This window comes from Anomaloglossus baeobatrachus, unplaced genomic scaffold (genome assembly GCF_048569485.1).
Source record: "Anomaloglossus baeobatrachus isolate aAnoBae1 unplaced genomic scaffold, aAnoBae1.hap1 Scaffold_3836, whole genome shotgun sequence".
Classification (NCBI taxonomy): domain Eukaryota; kingdom Metazoa; phylum Chordata; class Amphibia; order Anura; family Aromobatidae; genus Anomaloglossus; species Anomaloglossus baeobatrachus.
Genome location: NW_027443178.1, coordinates 20,895 through 45,361, shown reverse-complemented (window position 1 = coordinate 45,361; position 24,467 = coordinate 20,895). Strand labels below are relative to the sequence as shown.

The following is a 24,467-nucleotide window of genomic DNA, read 5'->3' as shown; positions in this document are numbered from 1 at the left end:
CTCACCACCCGCTTCCCTTCTCCTGTCATCCCCCTACCACCCGGGAAAAAAAGAGATTGCCCCCTCCTTCCACTAGCCCACCCTCCCACCCAAAGAACAACTTCTTCTGCGCAGCTTGTTTTCTAGGCAGCAGCGCTATTGTGATGTCATCGGGGGGCATTGTGACAAGCCGCCAGTGTTCCGTCTCTTCATGTTGTGCACAGTTCAAACGGAAAATACATCAACAGGCAGACTACAGAAAAGCTTACTATCAAAGGTTAGAGGGGGGCTTTCTCAGAGGGCTTTTTACAGTTTTTCTATTCCCAATTAGCCGTTTAAGTGTACTTATTGAAAGTAGTAATTCTTTCATAGGCCGCCCTTTCTTAGTATTTGACGTTCCTTATATTGCGGTATGAGGCTTCGCAGTAGGTTGCAAACATTCATCACCCATGACTGTCCCCAATTGAGCTCAGAAGCTCAATGTCTATCATGACCTCTCTTTTAGAATGTCCAAGAGCAAGCAAACTATTCCTCCAGGAGAGGGCGCCAACAGACTACTAAAGAGATCATCATTACTCAAAGAAAACCCCAAAAACCAATGCATGATAGGAATAAACAGGTAACTTTCTTTGGAGTGGAAGCGGAGAGATCGCACCAGATGCCAATTCTAGATGTTATCACACCTGTGGTCACTGCAGCAGCAGGTGAATCCACTTTGTCCAAAAGGGATCTATTCCATTCAATTGCAAATGATCTAGATAAGACAGAGAACTGCAGCACGGGGACATAGCCGAGTTGGTCAGGTTGAGTGGTGATGAGTTTGCTATTTGGATGAATAAAGAAAGTCAAAAGTGTGAAAGATAAAAAACAAAAGGAGGAAGTGTGAAAAGTGAATGGGCCAAATTGAGGTGCATATGAAGACGTATGCTTTCTTCCAATTCATTAAATCGGGCTAATATGAATCAGGTGAATTGAGTTCTGCTTTTGGAAACTGGGTTAAGAAGGGGTGCACCGTTCCTGGAGGTACTGCAATACCAGGTCAATGCGTGGAGTGGACAGAGCAAGCTCTTTTTCCATCTCCCTGTTCTAAAAATCCATTTAATATATGGTCCCCAGATAGGGGACGTATCAGATATTAAACTGATAAGAACAGATACTACACTTGATCTTAGCCAAAAGGCCGAGAAGCGATAACCAGAATTGGTTTGGGCCTCGAGTGGCACCCTGGCCTATGCCGGACACATCTTAGGGAGAGAGAGCGAGAGGGAGACAAACCCACGCCTACACAAGACATTTTGTCACCCAAGCCAACCCTTGAAAAGGCTGCTTTGCAGAGCCAAAACAAGAAGAATGGTGCGTTTTGCAGCCGCCGCCCACTGCAATGAATCTGAATAACTCCTCCTTTAGGGCGCAAGCAACTCCCCTCCCCCTTGCAGTCTTTCCAATTCACGATACAAAAAGACGGACAGGACAGGTTGCCTGACTTTCCGTCACTGCCACCCTTTGCCATCCTTACCCGTAGAAAGCCCTTTCATCATCCCCAAACCCTAATCTTTTCCCTTTCCTTCCCAGCCCCCAAACCCTGCCCTCTGTACCTTTCTCACCACCCGCTTCCCTTCTCCTGTCATCCCCCTACCACCCGGGAAAAAAAGAGATTGCCCCCTCCTTCCACTAGCCCACCCTCCCACCCAAAGAACAACTTCTTCTGCGCAGCTTGTTTTCTAGGCAGCAGCGCTATTGTGATGTCATCGGGGGGCATTGTGACAAGCCGCCAGTGTTCCGTCTCTTCATGTTGTGCACAGTTCAAACGGAAAATACATCAACAGGCAGACTACAGAAAAGCTTACTATCAAAGGTTAGAGGGGGGCTTTCTCAGAGGGCTTTTTACAGTTTTTCTATTCCCAATTAGCCGTTTAAGTGTACTTATTGAAAGTAGTAATTCTTTCATAGGCCGCCCTTTCTTAGTATTTGACGTTCCTTATATTGCGGTATGAGGCTTCGCAGTAGGTTGCAAACATTCATCACCCATGACTGTCCCCAATTGAGCTCAGAAGCTCAATGTCTATCATGACCTCTCTTTTAGAATGTCCAAGAGCAAGCAAACTATTCCTCCAGGAGAGGGCGCCAACAGACTACTAAAGAGATCATCATTACTCAAAGAAAACCCCAAAAACCAATGCATGATAGGAATAAACAGGTAACTTTCTTTGGAGTGGAAGCGGAGAGATCGCACCAGATGCCAATTCTAGATGTTATCACACCTGTGGTCACTGCAGCAGCAGGTGAATCCACTTTGTCCAAAAGGGATCTATTCCATTCAATTGCAAATGATCTAGATAAGACAGAGAACTGCAGCACGGGGACATAGCCGAGTTGGTCAGGTTGAGTGGTGATGAGTTTGCTATTTGGATGAATAAAGAAAGTCAAAAGTGTGAAAGATAAAAAACAAAAGGAGGAAGTGTGAAAAGTGAATGGGCCAAATTGAGGTGCATATGAAGACGTATGCTTTCTTCCAATTCATTAAATCGGGCTAATATGAATCAGGTGAATTGAGTTCTGCTTTTGGAAACTGGGTTAAGAAGGGGTGCACCGTTCCTGGAGGTACTGCAATACCAGGTCAATGCGTGGAGTGGACAGAGCAAGCTCTTTTTCCATCTCCCTGTTCTAAAAATCCATTTAATATATGGTCCCCAGATAGGGGACGTATCAGATATTAAACTGATAAGAACAGATACTACACTTGATCTTAGCCAAAAGGCCGAGAAGCGATAACCAGAATTGGTTTGGGCCTCGAGTGGCACCCTGGCCTATGCCGGACACATCTTAGGGAGAGAGAGCGAGAGGGAGACAAACCCACGCCTACACAAGACATTTTGTCACCCAAGCCAACCCTTGAAAAGGCTGCTTTGCAGAGCCAAAACAAGAAGAATGGTGCGTTTTGCAGCCGCCGCCCACTGCAATGAATCTGAATAACTCCTCCTTTAGGGCGCAAGCAACTCCCCTCCCCCTTGCAGTCTTTCCAATTCACGATACAAAAAGACGGACAGGACAGGTTGCCTGACTTTCCGTCACTGCCACCCTTTGCCATCCTTACCCGTAGAAAGCCCTTTCATCATCCCCAAACCCTAATCTTTTCCCTTTCCTTCCCAGCCCCCAAACCCTGCCCTCTGTACCTTTCTCACCACCCGCTTCCCTTCTCCTGTCATCCCCCTACCACCCGGGAAAAAAAGAGATTGCCCCCTCCTTCCACTAGCCCACCCTCCCACCCAAAGAACAACTTCTTCTGCGCAGCTTGTTTTCTAGGCAGCAGCGCTATTGTGATGTCATCGGGGGGCATTGTGACAAGCCGCCAGTGTTCCGTCTCTTCATGTTGTGCACAGTTCAAACGGAAAATACATCAACAGGCAGACTACAGAAAAGCTTACTATCAAAGGTTAGAGGGGGGCTTTCTCAGAGGGCTTTTTACAGTTTTTCTATTCCCAATTAGCCGTTTAAGTGTACTTATTGAAAGTAGTAATTCTTTCATAGGCCGCCCTTTCTTAGTATTTGACGTTCCTTATATTGCGGTATGAGGCTTCGCAGTAGGTTGCAAACATTCATCACCCATGACTGTCCCCAATTGAGCTCAGAAGCTCAATGTCTATCATGACCTCTCTTTTAGAATGTCCAAGAGCAAGCAAACTATTCCTCCAGGAGAGGGCGCCAACAGACTACTAAAGAGATCATCATTACTCAAAGAAAACCCCAAAAACCAATGCATGATAGGAATAAACAGGTAACTTTCTTTGGAGTGGAAGCGGAGAGATCGCACCAGATGCCAATTCTAGATGTTATCACACCTGTGGTCACTGCAGCAGCAGGTGAATCCACTTTGTCCAAAAGGGATCTATTCCATTCAATTGCAAATGATCTAGATAAGACAGAGAACTGCAGCACGGGGACATAGCCGAGTTGGTCAGGTTGAGTGGTGATGAGTTTGCTATTTGGATGAATAAAGAAAGTCAAAAGTGTGAAAGATAAAAAACAAAAGGAGGAAGTGTGAAAAGTGACATGGGCCAAATTGAGGTGCATATGAAGACGTATGCTTTCTTCCAATTCATTAAATCGGGCTAATATGAATCAGGTGAATTGAGTTCTGCTTTTGGAAACTGGGTTAAGAAGGGGTGCACCGTTCCTGGAGGTACTGCAATACCAGGTCAATGCGTGGAGTGGACAGAGCAAGCTCTTTTTCCATCTCCCTGTTCTAAAAATCCATTTAATATATGGTCCCCAGATAGGGGACGTATCAGATATTAAACTGATAAGAACAGATACTACACTTGATCTTAGCCAAAAGGCCGAGAAGCGATAACCAGAATTGGTTTGGGCCTCGAGTGGCACCCTGGCCTATGCCGGACACATCTTAGGGAGAGAGAGCGAGAGGGAGACAAACCCACGCCTACACAAGACATTTTGTCACCCAAGCCAACCCTTGAAAAGGCTGCTTTGCAGAGCCAAAACAAGAAGAATGGTGCGTTTTGCAGCCGCCGCCCACTGCAATGAATCTGAATAACTCCTCCTTTAGGGCGCAAGCAACTCCCCTCCCCCTTGCAGTCTTTCCAATTCACGATACAAAAAGACGGACAGGACAGGTTGCCTGACTTTCCGTCACTGCCACCCTTTGCCATCCTTACCCGTAGAAAGCCCTTTCATCATCCCCAAACCCTAATCTTTTCCCTTTCCTTCCCAGCCCCCAAACCCTGCCCTCTGTACCTTTCTCACCACCCGCTTCCCTTCTCCTGTCATCCCCCTACCACCCGGGAAAAAAAGAGATTGCCCCCTCCTTCCACTAGCCCACCCTCCCACCCAAAGAACAACTTCTTCTGCGCAGCTTGTTTTCTAGGCAGCAGCGCTATTGTGATGTCATCGGGGGGCATTGTGACAAGCCGCCAGTGTTCCGTCTCTTCATGTTGTGCACAGTTCAAACGGAAAATACATCAACAGGCAGACTACAGAAAAGCTTACTATCAAAGGTTAGAGGGGGGCTTTCTCAGAGGGCTTTTTACAGTTTTTCTATTCCCAATTAGCCGTTTAAGTGTACTTATTGAAAGTAGTAATTCTTTCATAGGCCGCCCTTTCTTAGTATTTGACGTTCCTTATATTGCGGTATGAGGCTTCGCAGTAGGTTGCAAACATTCATCACCCATGACTGTCCCCAATTGAGCTCAGAAGCTCAATGTCTATCATGACCTCTCTTTTAGAATGTCCAAGAGCAAGCAAACTATTCCTCCAGGAGAGGGCGCCAACAGACTACTAAAGAGATCATCATTACTCAAAGAAAACCCCAAAAACCAATGCATGATAGGAATAAACAGGTAACTTTCTTTGGAGTGGAAGCGGAGAGATCGCACCAGATGCCAATTCTAGATGTTATCACACCTGTGGTCACTGCAGCAGCAGGTGAATCCACTTTGTCCAAAAGGGATCTATTCCATTCAATTGCAAATGATCTAGATAAGACAGAGAACTGCAGCACGGGGACATAGCCGAGTTGGTCAGGTTGAGTGGTGATGAGTTTGCTATTTGGATGAATAAAGAAAGTCAAAAGTGTGAAAGATAAAAAACAAAAGGAGGAAGTGTGAAAAGTGAATGGGCCAAATTGAGGTGCATATGAAGACGTATGCTTTCTTCCAATTCATTAAATCGGGCTAATATGAATCAGGTGAATTGAGTTCTGCTTTTGGAAACTGGGTTAAGAAGGGGTGCACCGTTCCTGGAGGTACTGCAATACCAGGTCAATGCGTGGAGTGGACAGAGCAAGCTCTTTTTCCATCTCCCTGTTCTAAAAATCCATTTAATATATGGTCCCCAGATAGGGGACGTATCAGATATTAAACTGATAAGAACAGATACTACACTTGATCTTAGCCAAAAGGCCGAGAAGCGATAACCAGAATTGGTTTGGGCCTCGAGTGGCACCCTGGCCTATGCCGGACACATCTTAGGGAGAGAGAGCGAGAGGGAGACAAACCCACGCCTACACAAGACATTTTGTCACCCAAGCCAACCCTTGAAAAGGCTGCTTTGCAGAGCCAAAACAAGAAGAATGGTGCGTTTTGCAGCCGCCGCCCACTGCAATGAATCTGAATAACTCCTCCTTTAGGGCGCAAGCAACTCCCCTCCCCCTTGCAGTCTTTCCAATTCACGATACAAAAAGACGGACAGGACAGGTTGCCTGACTTTCCGTCACTGCCACCCTTTGCCATCCTTACCCGTAGAAAGCCCTTTCATCATCCCCAAACCCTAATCTTTTCCCTTTCCTTCCCAGCCCCCAAACCCTGCCCTCTGTACCTTTCTCACCACCCGCTTCCCTTCTCCTGTCATCCCCCTACCACCCGGGAAAAAAAGAGATTGCCCCCTCCTTCCACTAGCCCACCCTCCCACCCAAAGAACAACTTCTTCTGCGCAGCTTGTTTTCTAGGCAGCAGCGCTATTGTGATGTCATCGGGGGGCATTGTGACAAGCCGCCAGTGTTCCGTCTCTTCATGTTGTGCACAGTTCAAACGGAAAATACATCAACAGGCAGACTACAGAAAAGCTTACTATCAAAGGTTAGAGGGGGGCTTTCTCAGAGGGCTTTTTACAGTTTTTCTATTCCCAATTAGCCGTTTAAGTGTACTTATTGAAAGTAGTAATTCTTTCATAGGCCGCCCTTTCTTAGTATTTGACGTTCCTTATATTGCGGTATGAGGCTTCGCAGTAGGTTGCAAACATTCATCACCCATGACTGTCCCCAATTGAGCTCAGAAGCTCAATGTCTATCATGACCTCTCTTTTAGAATGTCCAAGAGCAAGCAAACTATTCCTCCAGGAGAGGGCGCCAACAGACTACTAAAGAGATCATCATTACTCAAAGAAAACCCCAAAAACCAATGCATGATAGGAATAAACAGGTAACTTTCTTTGGAGTGGAAGCGGAGAGATCGCACCAGATGCCAATTCTAGATGTTATCACACCTGTGGTCACTGCAGCAGCAGGTGAATCCACTTTGTCCAAAAGGGATCTATTCCATTCAATTGCAAATGATCTAGATAAGACAGAGAACTGCAGCACGGGGACATAGCCGAGTTGGTCAGGTTGAGTGGTGATGAGTTTGCTATTTGGATGAATAAAGAAAGTCAAAAGTGTGAAAGATAAAAAACAAAAGGAGGAAGTGTGAAAAGTGAATGGGCCAAATTGAGGTGCATATGAAGACGTATGCTTTCTTCCAATTCATTAAATCGGGCTAATATGAATCAGGTGAATTGAGTTCTGCTTTTGGAAACTGGGTTAAGAAGGGGTGCACCGTTCCTGGAGGTACTGCAATACCAGGTCAATGCGTGGAGTGGACAGAGCAAGCTCTTTTTCCATCTCCCTGTTCTAAAAATCCATTTAATATATGGTCCCCAGATAGGGGACGTATCAGATATTAAACTGATAAGAACAGATACTACACTTGATCTTAGCCAAAAGGCCGAGAAGCGATAACCAGAATTGGTTTGGGCCTCGAGTGGCACCCTGGCCTATGCCGGACACATCTTAGGGAGAGAGAGCGAGAGGGAGACAAACCCACGCCTACACAAGACATTTTGTCACCCAAGCCAACCCTTGAAAAGGCTGCTTTGCAGAGCCAAAACAAGAAGAATGGTGCGTTTTGCAGCCGCCGCCCACTGCAATGAATCTGAATAACTCCTCCTTTAGGGCGCAAGCAACTCCCCTCCCCCTTGCAGTCTTTCCAATTCACGATACAAAAAGACGGACAGGACAGGTTGCCTGACTTTCCGTCACTGCCACCCTTTGCCATCCTTACCCGTAGAAAGCCCTTTCATCATCCCCAAACCCTAATCTTTTCCCTTTCCTTCCCAGCCCCCAAACCCTGCCCTCTGTACCTTTCTCACCACCCGCTTCCCTTCTCCTGTCATCCCCCTACCACCCGGGAAAAAAAGAGATTGCCCCCTCCTTCCACTAGCCCACCCTCCCACCCAAAGAACAACTTCTTCTGCGCAGCTTGTTTTCTAGGCAGCAGCGCTATTGTGATGTCATCGGGGGGCATTGTGACAAGCCGCCAGTGTTCCGTCTCTTCATGTTGTGCACAGTTCAAACGGAAAATACATCAACAGGCAGACTACAGAAAAGCTTACTATCAAAGGTTAGAGGGGGGCTTTCTCAGAGGGCTTTTTACAGTTTTTCTATTCCCAATTAGCCGTTTAAGTGTACTTATTGAAAGTAGTAATTCTTTCATAGGCCGCCCTTTCTTAGTATTTGACGTTCCTTATATTGCGGTATGAGGCTTCGCAGTAGGTTGCAAACATTCATCACCCATGACTGTCCCCAATTGAGCTCAGAAGCTCAATGTCTATCATGACCTCTCTTTTAGAATGTCCAAGAGCAAGCAAACTATTCCTCCAGGAGAGGGCGCCAACAGACTACTAAAGAGATCATCATTACTCAAAGAAAACCCCAAAAACCAATGCATGATAGGAATAAACAGGTAACTTTCTTTGGAGTGGAAGCGGAGAGATCGCACCAGATGCCAATTCTAGATGTTATCACACCTGTGGTCACTGCAGCAGCAGGTGAATCCACTTTGTCCAAAAGGGATCTATTCCATTCAATTGCAAATGATCTAGATAAGACAGAGAACTGCAGCACGGGGACATAGCCGAGTTGGTCAGGTTGAGTGGTGATGAGTTTGCTATTTGGATGAATAAAGAAAGTCAAAAGTGTGAAAGATAAAAAACAAAAGGAGGAAGTGTGAAAAGTGAATGGGCCAAATTGAGGTGCATATGAAGACGTATGCTTTCTTCCAATTCATTAAATCGGGCTAATATGAATCAGGTGAATTGAGTTCTGCTTTTGGAAACTGGGTTAAGAAGGGGTGCACCGTTCCTGGAGGTACTGCAATACCAGGTCAATGCGTGGAGTGGACAGAGCAAGCTCTTTTTCCATCTCCCTGTTCTAAAAATCCATTTAATATATGGTCCCCAGATAGGGGACGTATCAGATATTAAACTGATAAGAACAGATACTACACTTGATCTTAGCCAAAAGGCCGAGAAGCGATAACCAGAATTGGTTTGGGCCTCGAGTGGCACCCTGGCCTATGCCGGACACATCTTAGGGAGAGAGAGCGAGAGGGAGACAAACCCACGCCTACACAAGACATTTTGTCACCCAAGCCAACCCTTGAAAAGGCTGCTTTGCAGAGCCAAAACAAGAAGAATGGTGCGTTTTGCAGCCGCCGCCCACTGCAATGAATCTGAATAACTCCTCCTTTAGGGCGCAAGCAACTCCCCTCCCCCTTGCAGTCTTTCCAATTCACGATACAAAAAGACGGACAGGACAGGTTGCCTGACTTTCCGTCACTGCCACCCTTTGCCATCCTTACCCGTAGAAAGCCCTTTCATCATCCCCAAACCCTAATCTTTTCCCTTTCCTTCCCAGCCCCCAAACCCTGCCCTCTGTACCTTTCTCACCACCCGCTTCCCTTCTCCTGTCATCCCCCTACCACCCGGGAAAAAAAGAGATTGCCCCCTCCTTCCACTAGCCCACCCTCCCACCCAAAGAACAACTTCTTCTGCGCAGCTTGTTTTCTAGGCAGCAGCGCTATTGTGATGTCATCGGGGGGCATTGTGACAAGCCGCCAGTGTTCCGTCTCTTCATGTTGTGCACAGTTCAAACGGAAAATACATCAACAGGCAGACTACAGAAAAGCTTACTATCAAAGGTTAGAGGGGGGCTTTCTCAGAGGGCTTTTTACAGTTTTTCTATTCCCAATTAGCCGTTTAAGTGTACTTATTGAAAGTAGTAATTCTTTCATAGGCCGCCCTTTCTTAGTATTTGACGTTCCTTATATTGCGGTATGAGGCTTCGCAGTAGGTTGCAAACATTCATCACCCATGACTGTCCCCAATTGAGCTCAGAAGCTCAATGTCTATCATGACCTCTCTTTTAGAATGTCCAAGAGCAAGCAAACTATTCCTCCAGGAGAGGGCGCCAACAGACTACTAAAGAGATCATCATTACTCAAAGAAAACCCCAAAAACCAATGCATGATAGGAATAAACAGGTAACTTTCTTTGGAGTGGAAGCGGAGAGATCGCACCAGATGCCAATTCTAGATGTTATCACACCTGTGGTCACTGCAGCAGCAGGTGAATCCACTTTGTCCAAAAGGGATCTATTCCATTCAATTGCAAATGATCTAGATAAGACAGAGAACTGCAGCACGGGGACATAGCCGAGTTGGTCAGGTTGAGTGGTGATGAGTTTGCTATTTGGATGAATAAAGAAAGTCAAAAGTGTGAAAGATAAAAAACAAAAGGAGGAAGTGTGAAAAGTGAATGGGCCAAATTGAGGTGCATATGAAGACGTATGCTTTCTTCCAATTCATTAAATCGGGCTAATATGAATCAGGTGAATTGAGTTCTGCTTTTGGAAACTGGGTTAAGAAGGGGTGCACCGTTCCTGGAGGTACTGCAATACCAGGTCAATGCGTGGAGTGGACAGAGCAAGCTCTTTTTCCATCTCCCTGTTCTAAAAATCCATTTAATATATGGTCCCCAGATAGGGGACGTATCAGATATTAAACTGATAAGAACAGATACTACACTTGATCTTAGCCAAAAGGCCGAGAAGCGATAACCAGAATTGGTTTGGGCCTCGAGTGGCACCCTGGCCTATGCCGGACACATCTTAGGGAGAGAGAGCGAGAGGGAGACAAACCCACGCCTACACAAGACATTTTGTCACCCAAGCCAACCCTTGAAAAGGCTGCTTTGCAGAGCCAAAACAAGAAGAATGGTGCGTTTTGCAGCCGCCGCCCACTGCAATGAATCTGAATAACTCCTCCTTTAGGGCGCAAGCAACTCCCCTCCCCCTTGCAGTCTTTCCAATTCACGATACAAAAAGACGGACAGGACAGGTTGCCTGACTTTCCGTCACTGCCACCCTTTGCCATCCTTACCCGTAGAAAGCCCTTTCATCATCCCCAAACCCTAATCTTTTCCCTTTCCTTCCCAGCCCCCAAACCCTGCCCTCTGTACCTTTCTCACCACCCGCTTCCCTTCTCCTGTCATCCCCCTACCACCCGGGAAAAAAAGAGATTGCCCCCTCCTTCCACTAGCCCACCCTCCCACCCAAAGAACAACTTCTTCTGCGCAGCTTGTTTTCTAGGCAGCAGCGCTATTGTGATGTCATCGGGGGGCATTGTGACAAGCCGCCAGTGTTCCGTCTCTTCATGTTGTGCACAGTTCAAACGGAAAATACATCAACAGGCAGACTACAGAAAAGCTTACTATCAAAGGTTAGAGGGGGGCTTTCTCAGAGGGCTTTTTACAGTTTTTCTATTCCCAATTAGCCGTTTAAGTGTACTTATTGAAAGTAGTAATTCTTTCATAGGCCGCCCTTTCTTAGTATTTGACGTTCCTTATATTGCGGTATGAGGCTTCGCAGTAGGTTGCAAACATTCATCACCCATGACTGTCCCCAATTGAGCTCAGAAGCTCAATGTCTATCATGACCTCTCTTTTAGAATGTCCAAGAGCAAGCAAACTATTCCTCCAGGAGAGGGCGCCAACAGACTACTAAAGAGATCATCATTACTCAAAGAAAACCCCAAAAACCAATGCATGATAGGAATAAACAGGTAACTTTCTTTGGAGTGGAAGCGGAGAGATCGCACCAGATGCCAATTCTAGATGTTATCACACCTGTGGTCACTGCAGCAGCAGGTGAATCCACTTTGTCCAAAAGGGATCTATTCCATTCAATTGCAAATGATCTAGATAAGACAGAGAACTGCAGCACGGGGACATAGCCGAGTTGGTCAGGTTGAGTGGTGATGAGTTTGCTATTTGGATGAATAAAGAAAGTCAAAAGTGTGAAAGATAAAAAACAAAAGGAGGAAGTGTGAAAAGTGAATGGGCCAAATTGAGGTGCATATGAAGACGTATGCTTTCTTCCAATTCATTAAATCGGGCTAATATGAATCAGGTGAATTGAGTTCTGCTTTTGGAAACTGGGTTAAGAAGGGGTGCACCGTTCCTGGAGGTACTGCAATACCAGGTCAATGCGTGGAGTGGACAGAGCAAGCTCTTTTTCCATCTCCCTGTTCTAAAAATCCATTTAATATATGGTCCCCAGATAGGGGACGTATCAGATATTAAACTGATAAGAACAGATACTACACTTGATCTTAGCCAAAAGGCCGAGAAGCGATAACCAGAATTGGTTTGGGCCTCGAGTGGCACCCTGGCCTATGCCGGACACATCTTAGGGAGAGAGAGCGAGAGGGAGACAAACCCACGCCTACACAAGACATTTTGTCACCCAAGCCAACCCTTGAAAAGGCTGCTTTGCAGAGCCAAAACAAGAAGAATGGTGCGTTTTGCAGCCGCCGCCCACTGCAATGAATCTGAATAACTCCTCCTTTAGGGCGCAAGCAACTCCCCTCCCCCTTGCAGTCTTTCCAATTCACGATACAAAAAGACGGACAGGACAGGTTGCCTGACTTTCCGTCACTGCCACCCTTTGCCATCCTTACCCGTAGAAAGCCCTTTCATCATCCCCAAACCCTAATCTTTTCCCTTTCCTTCCCAGCCCCCAAACCCTGCCCTCTGTACCTTTCTCACCACCCGCTTCCCTTCTCCTGTCATCCCCCTACCACCCGGGAAAAAAAGAGATTGCCCCCTCCTTCCACTAGCCCACCCTCCCACCCAAAGAACAACTTCTTCTGCGCAGCTTGTTTTCTAGGCAGCAGCGCTATTGTGATGTCATCGGGGGGCATTGTGACAAGCCGCCAGTGTTCCGTCTCTTCATGTTGTGCACAGTTCAAACGGAAAATACATCAACAGGCAGACTACAGAAAAGCTTACTATCAAAGGTTAGAGGGGGGCTTTCTCAGAGGGCTTTTTACAGTTTTTCTATTCCCAATTAGCCGTTTAAGTGTACTTATTGAAAGTAGTAATTCTTTCATAGGCCGCCCTTTCTTAGTATTTGACGTTCCTTATATTGCGGTATGAGGCTTCGCAGTAGGTTGCAAACATTCATCACCCATGACTGTCCCCAATTGAGCTCAGAAGCTCAATGTCTATCATGACCTCTCTTTTAGAATGTCCAAGAGCAAGCAAACTATTCCTCCAGGAGAGGGCGCCAACAGACTACTAAAGAGATCATCATTACTCAAAGAAAACCCCAAAAACCAATGCATGATAGGAATAAACAGGTAACTTTCTTTGGAGTGGAAGCGGAGAGATCGCACCAGATGCCAATTCTAGATGTTATCACACCTGTGGTCACTGCAGCAGCAGGTGAATCCACTTTGTCCAAAAGGGATCTATTCCATTCAATTGCAAATGATCTAGATAAGACAGAGAACTGCAGCACGGGGACATAGCCGAGTTGGTCAGGTTGAGTGGTGATGAGTTTGCTATTTGGATGAATAAAGAAAGTCAAAAGTGTGAAAGATAAAAAACAAAAGGAGGAAGTGTGAAAAGTGAATGGGCCAAATTGAGGTGCATATGAAGACGTATGCTTTCTTCCAATTCATTAAATCGGGCTAATATGAATCAGGTGAATTGAGTTCTGCTTTTGGAAACTGGGTTAAGAAGGGGTGCACCGTTCCTGGAGGTACTGCAATACCAGGTCAATGCGTGGAGTGGACAGAGCAAGCTCTTTTTCCATCTCCCTGTTCTAAAAATCCATTTAATATATGGTCCCCAGATAGGGGACGTATCAGATATTAAACTGATAAGAACAGATACTACACTTGATCTTAGCCAAAAGGCCGAGAAGCGATAACCAGAATTGGTTTGGGCCTCGAGTGGCACCCTGGCCTATGCCGGACACATCTTAGGGAGAGAGAGCGAGAGGGAGACAAACCCACGCCTACACAAGACATTTTGTCACCCAAGCCAACCCTTGAAAAGGCTGCTTTGCAGAGCCAAAACAAGAAGAATGGTGCGTTTTGCAGCCGCCGCCCACTGCAATGAATCTGAATAACTCCTCCTTTAGGGCGCAAGCAACTCCCCTCCCCCTTGCAGTCTTTCCAATTCACGATACAAAAAGACGGACAGGACAGGTTGCCTGACTTTCCGTCACTGCCACCCTTTGCCATCCTTACCCGTAGAAAGCCCTTTCATCATCCCCAAACCCTAATCTTTTCCCTTTCCTTCCCAGCCCCCAAACCCTGCCCTCTGTACCTTTCTCACCACCCGCTTCCCTTCTCCTGTCATCCCCCTACCACCCGGGAAAAAAAGAGATTGCCCCCTCCTTCCACTAGCCCACCCTCCCACCCAAAGAACAACTTCTTCTGCGCAGCTTGTTTTCTAGGCAGCAGCGCTATTGTGATGTCATCGGGGGGCATTGTGACAAGCCGCCAGTGTTCCGTCTCTTCATGTTGTGCACAGTTCAAACGGAAAATACATCAACAGGCAGACTACAGAAAAGCTTACTATCAAAGGTTAGAGGGGGGCTTTCTCAGAGGGCTTTTTACAGTTTTTCTATTCCCAATTAGCCGTTTAAGTGTACTTATTGAAAGTAGTAATTCTTTCATAGGCCGCCCTTTCTTAGTATTTGACGTTCCTTATATTGCGGTATGAGGCTTCGCAGTAGGTTGCAAACATTCATCACCCATGACTGTCCCCAATTGAGCTCAGAAGCTCAATGTCTATCATGACCTCTCTTTTAGAATGTCCAAGAGCAAGCAAACTATTCCTCCAGGAGAGGGCGCCAACAGACTACTAAAGAGATCATCATTACTCAAAGAAAACCCCAAAAACCAATGCATGATAGGAATAAACAGGTAACTTTCTTTGGAGTGGAAGCGGAGAGATCGCACCAGATGCCAATTCTAGATGTTATCACACCTGTGGTCACTGCAGCAGCAGGTGAATCCACTTTGTCCAAAAGGGATCTATTCCATTCAATTGCAAATGATCTAGATAAGACAGAGAACTGCAGCACGGGGACATAGCCGAGTTGGTCAGGTTGAGTGGTGATGAGTTTGCTATTTGGATGAATAAAGAAAGTCAAAAGTGTGAAAGATAAAAAACAAAAGGAGGAAGTGTGAAAAGTGAATGGGCCAAATTGAGGTGCATATGAAGACGTATGCTTTCTTCCAATTCATTAAATCGGGCTAATATGAATCAGGTGAATTGAGTTCTGCTTTTGGAAACTGGGTTAAGAAGGGGTGCACCGTTCCTGGAGGTACTGCAATACCAGGTCAATGCGTGGAGTGGACAGAGCAAGCTCTTTTTCCATCTCCCTGTTCTAAAAATCCATTTAATATATGGTCCCCAGATAGGGGACGTATCAGATATTAAACTGATAAGAACAGATTTTGATTTAATGAAGCTTTCCAAAGCACCGCAAAAATGTATGACCGAAGTCACACCAAAAACAGTGCAAAGGCTAGGATTCGTGTGGACCCCTCCGTGAGAAGAGGATCCCCAAAAATCAACCCCGTCCCTCCGAGCCAGAAGGCCACAGCGAGGGTCAGGGATCTTCGGTGCTCCCCCAAGCCGAAGCCTGGTTGAGCCTTGTTGTTGCTCCCAGCGTCCACCGAGGCATCTTACCCAAGTGGAGTAGGGAGCTACTAGTCGTTGGTTTCGCAGCCGAGACTGCCCGGACCGTCAACCGGTGTTGGTTTCTCAGCCCAAGGCTGACCGGACCTCCAACCGGGTGTTGGTTTCTCAGCCCAAGGCTGACCGGACCTCCAACCGGGTGTTGGTTTCTCAGCCCAAGGCTAACCGGACCTCCAACCGGGTGTTGGTTTCTCAGCCAAAGCTGACCCGGACCTCCAACCGGGTGTTGGTTTCTCAGCCCAAAGCTGACCGGACCTCCGACCGGGATTATAAAAATTTCCCTTCTTAGCCAGAAGGCCGGGATAGGGCAATATGCTTGGAAAGTATGAATAGGCAAGGCGCGGCGTGCGACAGGGTCTGAGGCTTACCAGGGTCCCAACCTAGCAAGTTCAGACTCCCTCCAGGGTGTCCATTCCTGGGGCACATTGCACCATAACCCCCACACTTACTCAGTCTAATAGCCTCGATCCTGGTAGGGCCATGGTTTCCTCTAGATGGATATACTATCCTCCCAAAGTACTAACAAGCGCAACCTTCCAGTGTGCATTGCATCATTGTACTAAGGTGGCCGGAGCCTTAAACCACCTTTTCGAACGATACTACACTTGATCTTAGCCAAAAGGCCGAGAAGCGATAACCAGAATTGGTTTGGGCCTCGAGTGGCACCCTGGCCTATGCCGGACACATCTTAGGGAGAGAGAGCGAGAGGGAGACAAACCCACGCCTACACAAGACATTTTGTCACCCAAGCCAACCCTTGAAAAGGCTGCTTTGCAGAGCCAAAACAAGAAGAATGGTGCGTTTTGCAGCCGCCGCCCACTGCAATGAATCTGAATAACTCCTCCTTTAGGGCGCAAGCAACTCCCCTCCCCCTTGCAGTCTTTCCAATTCACGATACAAAAAGACGGACAGGACAGGTTGCCTGACTTTCCGTCACTGCCACCCTTTGCCATCCTTACCCGTAGAAAGCCCTTTCATCATCCCCAAACCCTAATCTTTTCCCTTTCCTTCCCAGCCCCCAAACCCTGCCCTCTGTACCTTTCTCACCACCCGCTTCCCTTCTCCTGTCATCCCCCTACCACCCGGGAAAAAAAGAGATTGCCCCCTCCTTCCACTAGCCCACCCTCCCACCCAAAGAACAACTTCTTCTGCGCAGCTTGTTTTCTAGGCAGCAGCGCTATTGTGATGTCATCGGGGGGCATTGTGACAAGCCGCCAGTGTTCCGTCTCTTCATGTTGTGCACAGTTCAAACGGAAAATACATCAACAGGCAGACTACAGAAAAGCTTACTATCAAAGGTTAGAGGGGGGCTTTCTCAGAGGGCTTTTTACAGTTTTTCTATTCCCAATTAGCCGTTTAAGTGTACTTATTGAAAGTAGTAATTCTTTCATAGGCCGCCCTTTCTTAGTATTTGACGTTCCTTATATTGCGGTATGAGGCTTCGCAGTAGGTTGCAAACATTCATCACCCATGACTGTCCCCAATTGAGCTCAGAAGCTCAATGTCTATCATGACCTCTCTTTTAGAATGTCCAAGAGCAAGCAAACTATTCCTCCAGGAGAGGGCGCCAACAGACTACTAAAGAGATCATCATTACTCAAAGAAAACCCCAAAAACCAATGCATGATAGGAATAAACAGGTAACTTTCTTTGGAGTGGAAGCGGAGAGATCGCACCAGATGCCAATTCTAGATGTTATCACACCTGTGGTCACTGCAGCAGCAGGTGAATCCACTTTGTCCAAAAGGGATCTATTCCATTCAATTGCAAATGATCTAGATAAGACAGAGAACTGCAGCACGGGGACATAGCCGAGTTGGTCAGGTTGAGTGGTGATGAGTTTGCTATTTGGATGAATAAAGAAAGTCAAAAGTGTGAAAGATAAAAAACAAAAGGAGGAAGTGTGAAAAGTGAATGGGCCAAATTGAGGTGCATATGAAGACGTATGCTTTCTTCCAATTCATTAAATCGGGCTAATATGAATCAGGTGAATTGAGTTCTGCTTTTGGAAACTGGGTTAAGAAGGGGTGCACCGTTCCTGGAGGTACTGCAATACCAGGTCAATGCGTGGAGTGGACAGAGCAAGCTCTTTTTCCATCTCCCTGTTCTAAAAATCCATTTAATATATGGTCCCCAGATAGGGGACGTATCAGATATTAAACTGATAAGAACAGATACTACACTTGATCTTAGCCAAAAGGCCGAGAAGCGATAACCAGAATTGGTTTGGGCCTCGAGTGGCACCCTGGCCTATGCCGGACACATCTTAGGGAGAGAGAGCGAGAGGGAGACAAACCCACGCCTACACAAGACATTTTGTCACCCAAGCCAACCCTTGAAAAGGCTGCTTTGCAGAGCCAAAACAAGAAGAATGGTGCGTTTTGCAGCCGCCGCCCACTGCAATGAATCTGAATAACTCCTCCTTTAGGGCGCAAGCAACTCCCCTCCCCCTTGCAGTCTTTCCAATTCACGATACAAAAAGACGGACAGGACAGGTTGCCTGACTTTCCGTCACTGCCACCCTTTGCCATCCTTACCCGTAGAAAGCCCTTTCATCATCCCCAAACCCTAATCTTTTCCCTTTCCTTCCCAGCCCCCAAACCCTGCCCTCTGTACCTTTCTCACCACCCGCTTCCCTTCTCCTGTCATCCCCCTACCACCCGGGAAAAAAAGAGATTGCCCCCTCCTTCCACTAGCCCACCCTCCCACCCAAAGAACAACTTCTTCTGCGCAGCTTGTTTTCTAGGCAGCAGCGCTATTGTGATGTCATCGGGGGGCATTGTGACAAGCCGCCAGTGTTCCGTCTCTTCATGTTGTGCACAGTTCAAACGGAAAATACATCAACAGGCAGACTACAGAAAAGCTTACTATCAAAGGTTAGAGGGGGGCTTTCTCAGAGGGCTTTTTACAGTTTTTCTATTCCCAATTAGCCGTTTAAGTGTACTTATTGAAAGTAGTAATTCTTTCATAGGCCGCCCTTTCTTAGTATTTGACGTTCCTTATATTGCGGTATGAGGCTTCGCAGTAGGTTGCAAACATTCATCACCCATGACTGTCCCCAATTGAGCTCAGAAGCTCAATGTCTATCATGACCTCTCTTTTAGAATGTCCAAGAGCAAGCAAACTATTCCTCCAGGAGAGGGCGCCAACAGACTACTAAAGAGATCATCATTACTCAAAGAAAACCCCAAAAACCAATGCATGATAGGAATAAACAGGTAACTTTCTTTGGAGTGGAAGCGGAGAGATCGCACCAGATGCCAATTCTAGATGTTATCACACCTGTGGTCACTGCAGCAGCAGGTGAATCCACTTTGTCCAAAAGGGATCTATTCCATTCAATTGCAAATGATCTAGATAAGACAGAGAACTGCAGCACGGGGACATAGCCGAGTTGGTCAGGTTGAGTGGTGATGAGTTTGCTATTTGGATGAATAAAGAAAGTCAAAAGTGTGAAAGATAAAAAACAAAAGGAGGAAGTGTGAAAAGTGAATGGGCCAAATTGAGGTGCATATGAAGACGTATGCTTTCTTCCAATTCATTAAATCGGGCTAATATGAATCAGGTGAATTGAGTTCTGCTTTTGGAAACTGGGTTAAGAAGGGGTGCACCGTTCCTGGAGGTACTGCAATACCAGGTCAATGCGTGGAGTGGACAGAGCAAGCTCTTTTTCCATCTCCCTGTTCTAAAAATCCATTTAATATATGGTCCCCAGATAGGGGACGTATCAGATATTAAACTGATAAGAACAGATACTACACTTGATCTTAGCCAAAAGGCCGAGAAGCGATAACCAGAATTGGTTTGGGCCTCGAGTGGCACCCTGGCCTATGCCGGACACATCTTAGGGAGAGAGAGCGAGAGGGAGACAAACCCACGCCTACACAAGACATTTTGTCACCCAAGCCAACCCTTGAAAAGGCTGCTTTGCAGAGCCAAAACAAGAAGAATGGTGCGTTTTGCAGCCGCCGCCCACTGCAATGAATCTGAATAACTCCTCCTTTAGGGCGCAAGCAACTCCCCTCCCCCTTGCAGTCTTTCCAATTCACGATACAAAAAGACGGACAGGACAGGTTGCCTGACTTTCCGTCACTGCCACCCTTTGCCATCCTTACCCGTAGAAAGCCCTTTCATCATCCCCAAACCCTAATCTTTTCCCTTTCCTTCCCAGCCCCCAAACCCTGCCCTCTGTACCTTTCTCACCACCCGCTTCCCTTCTCCTGTCATCCCCCTACCACCCGGGAAAAAAAGAGATTGCCCCCTCCTTCCACTAGCCCACCCTCCCACCCAAAGAACAACTTCTTCTGCGCAGCTTGTTTTCTAGGCAGCAGCGCTATTGTGATGTCATCGGGGGGCATTGTGACAAGCCGCCAGTGTTCCGTCTCTTCATGTTGTGCACAGTTCAAACGGAAAATACATCAACAGGCAGACTACAGAAAAGCTTACTATCAAAGGTTAGAGGGGGGCTTTCTCAGAGGGCTTTTTACAGTTTTTCTATTCCCAATTAGCCGTTTAAGTGTACTTATTGAAAGTAGTAATTCTTTCATAGGCCGCCCTTTCTTAGTATTTGACGTTCCTTATATTGCGGTATGAGGCTTCGCAGTAGGTTGCAAACATTCATCACCCATGACTGTCCCCAATTGAGCTCAGAAGCTCAATGTCTATCATGACCTCTCTTTTAGAATGTCCAAGAGCAAGCAAACTATTCCTCCAGGAGAGGGCGCCAACAGACTACTAAAGAGATCATCATTACTCAAAGAAAACCCCAAAAACCAATGCATGATAGGAATAAACAGGTAACTTTCTTTGGAGTGGAAGCGGAGAGATCGCACCAGATGCCAATTCTAGATGTTATCACACCTGTGGTCACTGCAGCAGCAGGTGAATCCACTTTGTCCAAAAGGGATCTATTCCATTCAATTGCAAATGATCTAGATAAGACAGAGAACTGCAGCACGGGGACATAGCCGAGTTGGTCAGGTTGAGTGGTGATGAGTTTGCTATTTGGATGAATAAAGAAAGTCAAAAGTGTGAAAGATAAAAAACAAAAGGAGGAAGTGTGAAAAGTGAATGGGCCAAATTGAGGTGCATATGAAGACGTATGCTTTCTTCCAATTCATTAAATCGGGCTAATATGAATCAGGTGAATTGAGTTCTGCTTTTGGAAACTGGGTTAAGAAGGGGTGCACCGTTCCTGGAGGTACTGCAATACCAGGTCAATGCGTGGAGTGGACAGAGCAAGCTCTTTTTCCATCTCCCTGTTCTAAAAATCCATTTAATATATGGTCCCCAGATAGGGGACGTATCAGATATTAAACTGATAAGAACAGATACTACACTTGATCTTAGCCAAAAGGCCGAGAAGCGATAACCAGAATTGGTTTGGGCCTCGAGTGGCACCCTGGCCTATGCCGGACACATCTTAGGGAGAGAGAGCGAGAGGGAGACAAACCCACGCCTACACAAGACATTTTGTCACCCAAGCCAACCCTTGAAAAGGCTGCTTTGCTGAGCCAAAACAAGAAGAATGGTGCGTTTTGCAGCCGCCGCCCACTGCAATGAATCTGAATAACTCCTCCTTTAGGGCGCAAGCAACTCCCCTCCCCCTTGCAGTCTTTCCAATTCACGATACAAAAAGACGGACAGGACAGGTTGCCTGACTTTCCGTCACTGCCACCCTTTGCCATCCTTACCCGTAGAAAGCCCTTTCATCATCCCCAAACCCTAATCTTTTCCCTTTCCTTCCCAGCCCCCAAACCCTGCCCTCTGTACCTTTCTCACCACCCGCTTCCCTTCTCCTGTCATCCCCCTACCACCCGGGAAAAAAAGAGATTGCCCCCTCCTTCCACTAGCCCACCCTCCCACCCAAAGAACAACTTCTTCTGCGCAGCTTGTTTTCTAGGCAGCAGCGCTATTGTGATGTCATCGGGGGGCATTGTGACAAGCCGCCAGTGTTCCGTCTCTTCATGTTGTGCACAGTTCAAACGGAAAATACATCAACAGGCAGACTACAGAAAAGCTTACTATCAAAGGTTAGAGGGGGGCTTTCTCAGAGGGCTTTTTACAGTTTTTCTATTCCCAATTAGCCGTTTAAGTGTACTTATTGAAAGTAGTAATTCTTTCATAGGCCGCCCTTTCTTAGTATTTGACGTTCCTTATATTGCGGTATGAGGCTTCGCAGTAGGTTGCAAACATTCATCACCCATGACTGTCCCCAATTGAGCTCAGAAGCTCAATGTCTATCATGACCTCTCTTTTAGAATGTCCAAGAGCAAGCAAACTATTCCTCCAGGAGAGGGCGCCAACAGACTACTAAAGAGATCATCATTACTCAAAGAAAACCCCAAAAACCAATGCATGATAGGAATAAACAGGTAACTTTCTTTGGAGTGGAAGCGGAGAGATCGCACCAGATGCCAATTCTAGATGTTATCACACCTGTGGTCACTGCAGCAGCAGGTGAATCCACTTTGTCCAAAAGGGATCTATTCCATTCAATTGCAAATGATCTAGATAAGACAGAGAACTGCAGCACGGGGACATAGCCGAGTTGGTCAGGTTGAGTGGTGATGAGTTTGCTATTTGGATGAATAAAGAAAGTCAAAAGTGTGAAAGATAAAAAACAAAAGGAGGAAGTGTGAAAAGTGAATGGGCCAAATTGAGGTGCATATGAAGACGTATGCTTTCTTCCAATTCATTAAATCGGGCTAATATGAATCAGGTGAATTGAGTTCTGCTTTTGGAAACTGGGTTAAGAAGGGGTGCACCGTTCCTGGAGGTACTGCAATACCAGGTCAATGCGTGGAGTGGACAGAGCAAGCTCTTTTTCCATCTCCCTGTTCTAAAAATCCATTTAATATATGGTCCCCAGATAGGGGACGTATCAGATATTAAACTGATAAGAACAGATACTACACTTGATCTTAGCCAAAAGGCCGAGAAGCGATAACCAGAATTGGTTTGGGCCTCGAGTGGCACCCTGGCCTATGCCGGACACATCTTAGGGAGAGAGAGCGAGAGGGAGACAAACCCACGCCTACACAAGACATTTTGTCACCCAAGCCAACCCTTGAAAAGGCTGCTTTGCAGAGCCAAAACAAGAAGAATGGTGCGTTTTGCAGCCGCCGCCCACTGCAATGAATCTGAATAACTCCTCCTTTAGGGCGCAAGCAACTCCCCTCCCCCTTGCAGTCTTTCCAATTCACGATACAAAAAGACGGACAGGACAGGTTGCCTGACTTTCCGTCACTGCCACCCTTTGCCATCCTTACCCGTAGAAAGCCCTTTCATCATCCCCAAACCCTAATCTTTTCCCTTTCCTTCCCAGCCCCCAAACCCTGCCCTCTGTACCTTTCTCACCACCCGCTTCCCTTCTCCTGTCATCCCCCTACCACCCGGGAAAAAAAGAGATTGCCCCCTCCTTCCACTAGCCCACCCTCCCACCCAAAGAACAACTTCTTCTGCGCAGCTTGTTTTCTAGGCAGCAGCGCTATTGTGATGTCATCGGGGGGCATTGTGACAAGCCGCCAGTGTTCCGTCTCTTCATGTTGTGCACAGTTCAAACGGAAAATACATCAACAGGCAGACTACAGAAAAGCTTACTATCAAAGGTTAGAGGGGGGCTTTCTCAGAGGGCTTTTTACAGTTTTTCTATTCCCAATTAGCCGTTTAAGTGTACTTATTGAAAGTAGTAATTCTTTCATAGGCCGCCCTTTCTTAGTATTTGACGTTCCTTATATTGCGGTATGAGGCTTCGCAGTAGGTTGCAAACATTCATCACCCATGACTGTCCCCAATTGAGCTCAGAAGCTCAATGTCTATCATGACCTCTCTTTTAGAATGTCCAAGAGCAAGCAAACTATTCCTCCAGGAGAGGGCGCCAACAGACTACTAAAGAGATCATCATTACTCAAAGAAAACCCCAAAAACCAATGCATGATAGGAATAAACAGGTAACTTTCTTTGGAGTGGAAGCGGAGAGATCGCACCAGATGCCAATTCTAGATGTTATCACACCTGTGGTCACTGCAGCAGCAGGTGAATCCACTTTGTCCAAAAGGGATCTATTCCATTCAATTGCAAATGATCTAGATAAGACAGAGAACTGCAGCACGGGGACATAGCCGAGTTGGTCAGGTTGAGTGGTGATGAGTTTGCTATTTGGATGAATAAAGAAAGTCAAAAGTGTGAAAGATAAAAAACAAAAGGAGGAAGTGTGAAAAGTGAATGGGCCAAATTGAGGTGCATATGAAGACGTATGCTTTCTTCCAATTCATTAAATCGGGCTAATATGAATCAGGTGAATTGAGTTCTGCTTTTGGAAACTGGGTTAAGAAGGGGTGCACCGTTCCTGGAGGTACTGCAATACCAGGTCAATGCGTGGAGTGGACAGAGCAAGCTCTTTTTCCATCTCCCTGTTCTAAAAATCCATTTAATATATGGTCCCCAGATAGGGGACGTATCAGATATTAAACTGATAAGAACAGATACTACACTTGATCTTAGCCAAAAGGCCGAGAAGCGATAACCAGAATTGGTTTGGGCCTCGAGTGGCACCCTGGCCTATGCCGGACACATCTTAGGGAGAGAGAGCGAGAGGGAGACAAACCCACGCCTACACAAGACATTTTGTCACCCAAGCCAACCCTTGAAAAGGCTGCTTTGCAGAGCCAAAACAAGAAGAATGGTGCGTTTTGCAGCCGCCGCCCACTGCAATGAATCTGAATAACTCCTCCTTTAGGGCGCAAGCAACTCCCCTCCCCCTTGCAGTCTTTCCAATTCACGATACAAAAAGACGGACAGGACAGGTTGCCTGACTTTCCGTCACTGCCACCCTTTGCCATCCTTACCCGTAGAAAGCCCTTTCATCATCCCCAAACCCTAAT

At 46.6% G+C, this 24,467-nt stretch overlaps 15 non-coding genes and 1 pseudogene across 15 annotated transcripts; all 16 read right to left on the bottom strand.

The window, feature by feature from the left end:
• Positions 1–980: 980 nt before the first annotated feature.
• LOC142275043 (U2 spliceosomal RNA) lies at positions 981–1,171 on the bottom strand. The gene has a single exon (XR_012739234.1). It is a non-coding gene; the product is annotated as a U2 spliceosomal RNA (small nuclear RNA).
• A 1,387-nt stretch (positions 1,172–2,558) lies between these two features.
• LOC142275042 (U2 spliceosomal RNA) lies at positions 2,559–2,749 on the bottom strand. The gene has a single exon (XR_012739233.1). It is a non-coding gene; the product is annotated as a U2 spliceosomal RNA (small nuclear RNA).
• A 1,388-nt stretch (positions 2,750–4,137) lies between these two features.
• LOC142275041 (U2 spliceosomal RNA) lies at positions 4,138–4,328 on the bottom strand. Its single transcript, XR_012739232.1, has one exon. It is a non-coding gene; the product is annotated as a U2 spliceosomal RNA (small nuclear RNA).
• A 1,387-nt stretch (positions 4,329–5,715) lies between these two features.
• On the bottom strand, positions 5,716–5,906 carry LOC142275040 (U2 spliceosomal RNA). The gene has a single exon (XR_012739231.1). It is a non-coding gene; the product is annotated as a U2 spliceosomal RNA (small nuclear RNA).
• A 1,387-nt stretch (positions 5,907–7,293) lies between these two features.
• Positions 7,294–7,484, bottom strand: LOC142275039 (U2 spliceosomal RNA). The gene has a single exon (XR_012739230.1). It is a non-coding gene; the product is annotated as a U2 spliceosomal RNA (small nuclear RNA).
• Positions 7,485–8,871: 1,387 nt separating this feature from the next.
• Positions 8,872–9,062, bottom strand: LOC142275038 (U2 spliceosomal RNA). The gene has a single exon (XR_012739229.1). It is a non-coding gene; the product is annotated as a U2 spliceosomal RNA (small nuclear RNA).
• A 1,387-nt stretch (positions 9,063–10,449) lies between these two features.
• LOC142275037 (U2 spliceosomal RNA) lies at positions 10,450–10,640 on the bottom strand. The gene has a single exon (XR_012739228.1). It is a non-coding gene; the product is annotated as a U2 spliceosomal RNA (small nuclear RNA).
• Positions 10,641–12,027: 1,387 nt separating this feature from the next.
• LOC142275035 (U2 spliceosomal RNA) lies at positions 12,028–12,218 on the bottom strand. The gene has a single exon (XR_012739226.1). It is a non-coding gene; the product is annotated as a U2 spliceosomal RNA (small nuclear RNA).
• A 1,387-nt stretch (positions 12,219–13,605) lies between these two features.
• Positions 13,606–13,796, bottom strand: LOC142275033 (U2 spliceosomal RNA). The gene has a single exon (XR_012739225.1). It is a non-coding gene; the product is annotated as a U2 spliceosomal RNA (small nuclear RNA).
• A 1,387-nt stretch (positions 13,797–15,183) lies between these two features.
• LOC142275053 (U2 spliceosomal RNA) lies at positions 15,184–15,378 on the bottom strand. Its single transcript, XR_012739242.1, has one exon. It is a non-coding gene; the product is annotated as a U2 spliceosomal RNA (small nuclear RNA).
• Positions 15,379–16,075: 697 nt separating this feature from the next.
• LOC142275057 (U2 spliceosomal RNA) lies at positions 16,076–16,217 on the bottom strand (annotated as a pseudogene).
• A 1,387-nt stretch (positions 16,218–17,604) lies between these two features.
• LOC142275032 (U2 spliceosomal RNA) lies at positions 17,605–17,795 on the bottom strand. The gene has a single exon (XR_012739224.1). It is a non-coding gene; the product is annotated as a U2 spliceosomal RNA (small nuclear RNA).
• A 1,387-nt stretch (positions 17,796–19,182) lies between these two features.
• LOC142275031 (U2 spliceosomal RNA) lies at positions 19,183–19,373 on the bottom strand. Its single transcript, XR_012739223.1, has one exon. It is a non-coding gene; the product is annotated as a U2 spliceosomal RNA (small nuclear RNA).
• A 1,387-nt stretch (positions 19,374–20,760) lies between these two features.
• Positions 20,761–20,951, bottom strand: LOC142275030 (U2 spliceosomal RNA). Its single transcript, XR_012739222.1, has one exon. It is a non-coding gene; the product is annotated as a U2 spliceosomal RNA (small nuclear RNA).
• Positions 20,952–22,338: 1,387 nt separating this feature from the next.
• Positions 22,339–22,529, bottom strand: LOC142275029 (U2 spliceosomal RNA). The gene has a single exon (XR_012739221.1). It is a non-coding gene; the product is annotated as a U2 spliceosomal RNA (small nuclear RNA).
• Positions 22,530–23,916: 1,387 nt separating this feature from the next.
• LOC142275028 (U2 spliceosomal RNA) lies at positions 23,917–24,107 on the bottom strand. Its single transcript, XR_012739220.1, has one exon. It is a non-coding gene; the product is annotated as a U2 spliceosomal RNA (small nuclear RNA).
• Between the last annotated feature and the right edge of the window lie 360 nt (positions 24,108–24,467).